General features: G+C 38.8%; 1 long non-coding RNA gene across 1 annotated transcript; it reads right to left on the reverse strand.

The window, feature by feature from the left end:
- Window positions 1-5,911: 5,911 nt before the first annotated feature.
- Window positions 5,912-8,506, reverse strand: LOC307003125. Its single transcript, XR_013798630.1, has 3 exons — window positions 8,297-8,506; window positions 8,125-8,213; window positions 5,912-8,035 (listed from the first exon to the last, which is right to left on the reverse strand). It is a non-coding gene; the product is annotated as an uncharacterized lncRNA (long non-coding RNA).
- Window positions 8,507-8,778: the final 272 nt, after the last annotated feature.

An 8,778-nucleotide genomic window follows, 5' to 3' on the forward strand; every position in this document is an offset into this window, starting at 1 on the left:
TTTATTACAGGCAATACATATTTGATGAGAATCTTTTAGCCTTCTCCAAAGTCTCCCCTGATATGGTCTCACAATAGGCTTCACAAAATGCATAATTTTAGATATATCATTCTCAGATTTGAAATGAAGCATGACCACAGTTGTGGCTACACTTTAGTTGTGGTAATAAGTTGCTATCTTAAATTCACATAATATTTTTATACATTTAATAAATATATTCTTAAAATTTGTTGTTTTTGTTTTATGTTTGAGCTTATATATCTCAATATTAATAACAGTCTGGTTAATTTTGAGTCTTGAACTGTAAACTCTCAAGGGTTGGCTTTCTAAATATATGTTGGTTATGTGTCTATTCAGAATGACTTCAGAAGCTGCAACCTTTTTATTCTGGGTATGTCATGTATGCATGTATGCCAAAATTGGGGGTGCTGAGGAAGGTTAAATGTACAATAACAAAATTATGAAAATGTTCAATTCTGATTTGAAAGTACACATATTGCAAGGAAAGTATCCACAAAATAAGTCTTGGATGTAATTGACCATTGAAAAACTCATTTTAGTTGGCTACTAATCTGAATATTAGAGAAAAGTGTCCCCTCAGCATCCATTGTGGTAACTGCACAGATTCGAGGAAAGAATAAAAGCGCTACAAAAGTGTAGAAAATGGTCCCTTTGAAGCTTTAGTAAAGCATTAGCATTCAAAACCGAACCACAGAAATCATTTATCTGCCTTAACACTAGTGTAGAATCACAATCCAGTGATGGAGAAAGAGTTAGTAGGTAGAGAAGTGCAGTGCGAACTGCTGTCAGTGGACACATCTGTCAACACCGCGGCTCCTCTGTTAAATTCAGTCTGGCTGTTTCGCACAGGACATTCTCTTCCCTGTGTGCCTGTCTACAATTTAATGAGGCAGTATTTCAATGCTTTCAATACATCCAGTGTGGAAAATAACAGGCTCAGAGCAACACACTGCATATAAAACTGTAATACAGTGCATTGTGAGATTTAAAAGCTTTTGAATGAAACTGCTGTAATAGCTCCTGCAATAGCTCCAGACAAAAGCAGAGACATTTTTCACTGCTGAAATGTTTTGTTCTCTGAGTCCGGTGTTAACAGATCTTAGCAGGACCGATCCAGCCTGGAAGAATTAAAGGGGTAGTTCACACAAAAATGAAAATTATGTCATCATTTTCTCACCCTCAAACCTGAATGATTTTTTTCTTCTGGTGAACACAAAAGAAGATATTAAAGAATACGAGTAACCAAACAGTTGATGGGCCCCATTGACTTCCATAGTTTGGAATATATGTACAGTGTATATGTACACACACATATATGACCCTGGATCACAAAACCAGTCACAAGTACGGGTATATTTGTGGCAGTAGCCAACAGTATATTGTATGGGTCAAAATTATCTATTTTTCTTTTATGCCAAAAATAATTAGGATATTAAGTAAAGATCATGTTCCATGAAGATATTTTGTAAATTTCCTACCGTAAATATATAAAACATTTATTTTTGTGAGTGAATGCAGCACAATCGCGAACATAAATGGACAACTGTAAATGCGATTTTCTCAATGTTTCGATTTTTTTTGCACCCTCAGATTCCAGATTTTCAAATTGTATCTCGGCCAAATATTGTCCTAACAAAAATGGAAAGCTTATTAATTCAACTTTCGGATGATATACTGTATGTGTATACTGTATATATAGTTTGATTGCCGAAGTTCTTCAAAATATCTTCTTTTGTGTTCAGCAGGGGAAAGAAAAATCATACAGGCTTGGAACAACTTGAGAGGTAGAAAATTATGACAGTATATTTTCATTTTTGGGTGAACTATCCCTTTAATATCAGTGACATATATACGGTTCATTTGTACATTTGCGGACATGCATGAAAGAGCGGGGCAAGTTTTCACTCTTTAATACATGTATTTGAAATATTATTAATTTATACATTTTACAAATTGCAATATTTGTTGCTTTGATTTTTAAAGTTACCTACTGCAATGTTAAGTAGTACAATGTATTGTGCTAAAAAACAAAACTAGAATAGACTGTTTGATGGCAGGTTACATTGTAACACCATCACCACCACATATACATTGATTATATAGAAGTCTGTTTGTATATGAGTGTGTGCACGACTCCCTAATATATGCCTTTTTGAAGTGCACGAGTGTGAATGCACTGCCGCAAATCTGAACAACAGGAGCGTGTGATTGAAGAACTCCACCGAAATGTCAAGAGTCATTAAGCTCCATTCAATCACAATCAGGCCTAATTCTGCCTGTAGTGTATTCTTGAAACCCGTGTGACATGCTCTGGGTCCCGTCGTATTTAGCCCTCCTTGACTTTGCCTCAAGGATTCAGGAACAAGGACTTGTGCCCAGGAGATAGACAGATTCATACTCCTGTTCAGGGTCAAGGGTCAATTAAAGCTTATTGAATAATAAATGGAAATAAATAACAGGCATCTGGGAGCGAGCAATATCTTGGCCTCTATCTGCCCCCCCTCCCTCCACCCCACCACCCACCCCAGTCTCTCACTCGCTCTCATTTGCGGTCAGCCCTGTATGAGTTTGTGATGTCCTGTATATATGCAGGGATTCATATTGCAGTCACAGCCACGCTGGCTGAAATTGGTGGTTGAAGATGAAGTTGAAATTGGAAAGTGGTTATCATGTCTGCATGAGGAAACACATTTGAGTCAGTAGGAGGTGGGGGAGAAGAAATCAGGCTGGCTGTATTATCGTGGAGATTGTTTTCTGCATGCTGCGGGCCTGAGATTGTAGCCCAAGGTGAATCCAGACCAACCTGAAGTCAGACGGTCAGAGCGGACACTGGCGAGGAGTCGCCTAATGTTGCATGCCTAATGCGCTTCAGCTTTATGACACTGAACAATCGCTGCCATCTCGTTAAAGACCACCGAATCTGCTGAAATTTGATTTAGCACCTCTGTTGTTCACATTTTTATAGTAATTTGCCATATTTCCCCTCATGAGAACACCTGGACTGTTACAACTGGACAGGCGTACAAAAGAAATTCATGAAGCTTTTTATTTCATTCTTTTACATACAAATATTGGCCCACGGAGTTTCCTTTTTTGCGGCGGATGAGGGAAATTGGAAGTCAAAATCTCCTGCAGTCGCTTCGATCTCGTCTTTGAAAAAAATGTCAGGGGAGAGCCGCAGTTCTGTGATCACAAGGCATTAAAAAGTCTTTGGGCTTGATGTCTGGAGTCATCTCTCGAGTATAACACTCTGGCACACTTGTATTTTACTCCCTGTATCAGAATGTTTATGAGTATTTGCACTCAATGCCTTATTGGAAAGCTGTCAAAAACAAACAATCCACCTCATTAAATTCTCCTCACACCTGCTGTTAATATATGTAATATTATTATGCAAATGTATGGCACAGTATCGCAGTTGGACTTCCAAATTGGAAACTTGTTCGGATCTAGAAATCTAAAACGGATTTTCCAGGGATTCGGGTGTATAACGTCACACGGTGGCAACGATCGAGCGAGATGTACACGATTATAAAGATAGTTCAGACATAAATTAAATGTCTATCATTATTTACTCTCCCTCTTCGTGAGTTTTTCCTGCCCTGCAAAATACACCAAAATGATATTTTGAAAACTCCAAACCAACATTGGAAACCACTGCCATTCATTGTATGTGAAAAAGTAAACATAGGCTACTCTTAAAAATAGTACTTGGTATGGAAATAATACAGAAATAATATACTTGGGGGATATTAAAATACATACAACTTTTTAGCACAAACTGTATGCTAGCATGCTAAGCTAGCATAAAGTGTTAGCCGGGCATAGCAATTTAGCTGCTAGCAAACTTCTTTGTTGACAATCAAACAACTGCAAAGCTAACAGGAGCTCCGCCATTTTGTTTCCTATACACCGAGCGCCATGCAACAAAACCTTTATGTTTGAAATTCACTGATGTCGAGCAGGAATATCACACATACACCTCTGAATGTATTTCAGCATAATAAAATCTAGTATGTTTTAAGGGGCGAGGAAGGAAGGTGATAAATTAACTACAGGATGTATGCCATTCATTCTGTAATTGGGTATATCTTGGAGAGAAAGCCTGAGACGGCAGTATGAGACGCTGGTTAGGAGAAGAGATGCTATCTCGTGGGTTTTTGTTATTTCTCTGGCGTTGGTAGTGCATGTGATGTTGTAATATGCATAGGCTTACGATAGCCCCTTCTTTCCATAAACACCTTATTACTGCCTTCTGCATGGAAAATGGCTGCTGTAACAAAGAGAAACTAGCTGTGTTCTGAATCTCATTCATCCACTATGATTTTAGTCTCTTATTGAAGTCCGGTGAAAAGAAAAGGGGAATGAATTAGGCATTCTTTACAGTTTTTCCTGGAGAGACTTGCAATAGTTTTTGTTCTCATCAACGTATGATACATCTAGGTTTGGTTTGGTATATTTTTCGTCATTATGTGCTGATGGGACAGCACCCCCGGGCATAGTGTGCAACCCCTCCCTGCGGGCGGGCACTTCGTCCTCCCCGCCATCAGTGCCGGCTCACTGAGTCTATTCAGGTCCACGAGCGTCAGGGCTGGCCCGCAGATCCACGTTTTGTGTGGTCTGAAAGGAAGTGGCTGTAGGCCTTCAGGGCTTAACGGCAGTGTTTTTCATGGGGGGGTTTGGAATATGCCAGGTCAGGACAAACACAGCCATTGTGGTTTGTTTAAGATGGCATCTTGCCAGCCACCTCATCGCAGATGTATTGAGAGGACCCCACTGTCTGCACATTTCTCTTAAAATGTTTATTGCAAGCTGGAACGCAGTGGGAGGGGCACATTACAAACCTTGTCAACCTGGCTTGTGAATATCATTTAGATGAATTAGGTAACATTCAGGCCAGTCGTTTGATGACCGTTCATAACTATAATGATAACTTTAGCATCTACATCGATGCACTATAACATTCTGTTTATTATGAGCTTGCGTTGCAGTTTTGTCGTCTACCGCTTTAAATGCTTGAGCTCGTTAAAACAGGATGGATTCTGATTGGCTGTCAATGTTTTTATCATTGATCAGCTGGAAAAAAAAATCAGTCTGAAAGGGATTCCAATGATATTGTTCCTCTTTATCGTTATCGCTGTGAACTTAAACTAAAGCTACTATTCTCATAGAATTAGGTTATTAAAATTTTATAGTTGTAGTTATCATTCTTGGTGTGGACGGGCCTTTGCTCACCCATATGTGTGTGTATTATATATATATATATATATATATATATATATATATATATATATATATATACACACTCACACACACATATTATATACACAAACTTTTATGTTAGATGCAATGAATTAATCGATTTGACAGCACTACTTTTTCTGTGCCGTGTTTATTATAATTTTTATATATATATTTTGAATTCGTTTTTATTTTGTATTTTCTGTTTTCATTTTTAGTTAAAGTTAATATTTTTGTTGTGTTTTGTCATTTTTATTGGTTGTGTTTTTATGTGTATATATACTGTATATATAATTTTTATTAATAATTTTTTTTGTTTTAGTTTAAGTTATTTTTAATACATCAAGTTAAACTAAATGAAAATGAGAAATATTGCTTAGACAACTAGTTTTTTTTCCTATACTTTATTTTATTTTAGTTAACATTTATTATATTTCAAGTATATTTTTTTCCTAATGGCTTTAGTTTTGGTTAACTATAATAACCCTGCTTCTGTGAAAGATACATTAATAGAATACTTTTTTTTAATTTTTATGCCTATGGCATTATTTTGTCTCTACAATAAAAGTCAATGGGGTCCAAACAACAACACTGGACCCCAACGACTTTCATTATATGGACAAAAGTACAAACCCTTTTTTTTGTGTGTGAGTGTGTGTGTGTGTTGCACAGACGAAAGGAAGTCATACGGGTTTGGAGCGACATGAGGGCGAGAAAATTATGACAGAATTATCATTTTTGGGTGAATTATCCCGTTAATGCTGTCCTTTTGTGCGAGCTTACATATTTCTAAAAGTGGCAAGATGTGTCCAGTTCCCAGTTAAATGGTTGACACAGGTATGTAAATGTATTTGAGGAAACAGAAAAGAAAAAGAAAGACTTACAAAGAGTCTTTTTTTGGTGATTTGGTGCTTTGTCATGCGCAGAAGTAGTCAGATGAGAATGTTGCCATGGTTTCTAAGGTACATGTGGCGCCTCTCTCTTGTGTCTTGTTGCCCTCCTGTGATAATAACACGGCTTTTGACATTTCGGTTTTAGATTTGGTCAATTTAGGGGTTTGTTTGTCACACCAGGGGACCCCCGTAGGCCTGTACTACATGTGTATTTAGTCATAACGGCTGGTTGCGTAGCATAATGGGGCGGTCCCACACAAGCGGCCAGGCGGGCAGACACGCACCAAGCCGTGGGACCGTGGGAAGAATGCCAGACTAACTCCAGTCCAGTCCACATGAAACATGGCAAAGTATTTCTGTTGCAGCGGTAAATCTGTCGTTCAGTCATCTGGTACTCATTTGAGACAAGCGTTCTCACCACATGCCACAGATCTACTTAGCTTCAGTGCTGAGGGCAAAATCTTACGACTAGATGGACTACAGATTTTGAGGCAAACGCCAACAGAATGTGCAGCATTTATCACGGTCAATCAGAGCTAACGTCCTGTTCAAGTTCACTCGTTGCTGGCGGAGTTTATAACCTCATGATTTAATGACAGGCCGCGGGGCAGCTCGGGTGGCACAGATCCAAGCTCTAAGCTGCTGTTTTGTGGGTTATCAAGTTTTATTTGGTGTGGTCTCATTAGACCCTCCCTCACATCTTGATGTAATGTAAGAGTTTTCCGTTTTTAATTTGGTTATCATTTCCTGTTATTTTCACTAATTAAAGTTTGATGGCGAACATTAACCTTAACAACTAATGCTCTCAATATCCTTCAGATTTACTCGTACACGCGTATTCATTTACACACACTCATTCTCAAGCTGTTACAGTGTAGCTATCCTGTTCTTGTTTAATGCTGAAACACATTGTACATATGTGGGAAGGTTTAGTAAAGTGCGTGTAATGTTTTACCATCTTTATGTGACGGAGTAGTACAGGTTTCAGACACAAGGAATTTAGACTACGCCACCCATGGGAATTTCACCCCGGGAAATATGAATGATACCTAAAAATTTAGGTCACACAGGTTCGACTCTCTTTAAGAAGGTAGGCAGAAACGTGGGTATCATGAAGTAGTACAAAATTTTATTGATATTAAGTTATATTTAAAAAGGGAATGAAATTCAGATTAAAATAACCTCCGTTGCACCAGCATGTGTCTGATGACTCAGTGCATGGCTGACATCGGCTTCAAGACAAAGAACAGTAAATGACATACAATGATTCACATCACCATCAAGTACACACTGAAAAGAAAAGAAATACAACCTTACAGGGCCGGGGTTCACCACGAAGAAGGGGTCACTAAGCTAGTTAAGCAAAAGCACACTTGCGCACACACACACACACAACACCGTGCACTCAGATTACGCAACCAAAACACTTCACAAGTGTAGCACGGCAACAGTAGGAGGAGCACCACCACCACCACAAGAGACCGTCACCCGTGGGACCCCGGCGACTGCAAGAAAATAAAGAAACAAACTTCAAAACAGTTACAATAAATCACAATTTGATTACATCACGGATCACAAGAACAGGGCAAAATAAAGTAATATCAAACAATATACAGATATTAATACAATAGGAAAAGAAAAGAAACAAAATTAACTCAATTCAGACCAGCTTGAAAGAAGCAACCGCGGGGTTATCTTCTCATTTCACAAATTGAACGTCACCTCAAATACACTAAACTATAATTTAAAGAAACCAAACAGCGACAATCCTCTTGATTAGTTGGACGATACGGCGTTCTCGCAGTATGGCAACAGAGAAGCAACCGGAACTGCAACTACAGCAGAAACAAATCGCTCCCGAGCGAGAGAGAGAGAGAATCCTGAGACAAATCCACACAGAAAATAATTACTAAAATGCGTACCCCACCTGCTAAAATTCTTCGCATATCACTGTGCGCATAACACTTACCACAAAATGGAGATGAGCTCTATTATCCCTTTACAGGCACGGGTATACGGTATTCATCTAACGGCCATTCAGCTGAGATACAGGGAGTACTGCACACAACGCGAAACGTCAACTAATCCCCAAACCCCACAAGGCTAACCAATCTGCTTTCCATAAAACAGTTTGCACATACCTGAGAGATTAGTTGTCTTAGCATCCACTTAAAACAAGCCGAGGGAAGCCGGGCGGAGAAAAGACAGGCTAGAATGCACCATTAATCATTACTGTCATGCACACCGCAAACAACAAAACTTGCTACCGGCTAATGAAGCATACCTGTGTCCACTGTCAACAACGGAAGAACGGGAGGAGCCGGACGTGACGCATCCCAGGCCATAACCAACCAGCTCTTAAATAGTGGATACTCCTTTCGGATTGGTGTTCACAACCGTCAATCACCACCACTCATATCATTCATTCGGTTACATTTACATGGACCAAATGTCTCTGCGATAGCATTAAATCCTGAAAAACACACCTTGTTGTTTACATGAGGAAAACAACTCCATCTTGTATTTTTTCATATGTGAAATATGACCTAGCTACATTTTCAGTAGCTTTTCTTCTCATATGTTTTAATAACAGAGCAGTTTTTTTAAGAGACACTATTGTAAA

The sequence above is a fragment of the Phoxinus phoxinus genome, assembly GCF_949152265.1.
Source record: "Phoxinus phoxinus genome assembly, chromosome: 1".
In the NCBI taxonomy this organism is placed as follows: Eukaryota; Metazoa; Chordata; class Actinopteri; order Cypriniformes; family Leuciscidae; genus Phoxinus; species Phoxinus phoxinus.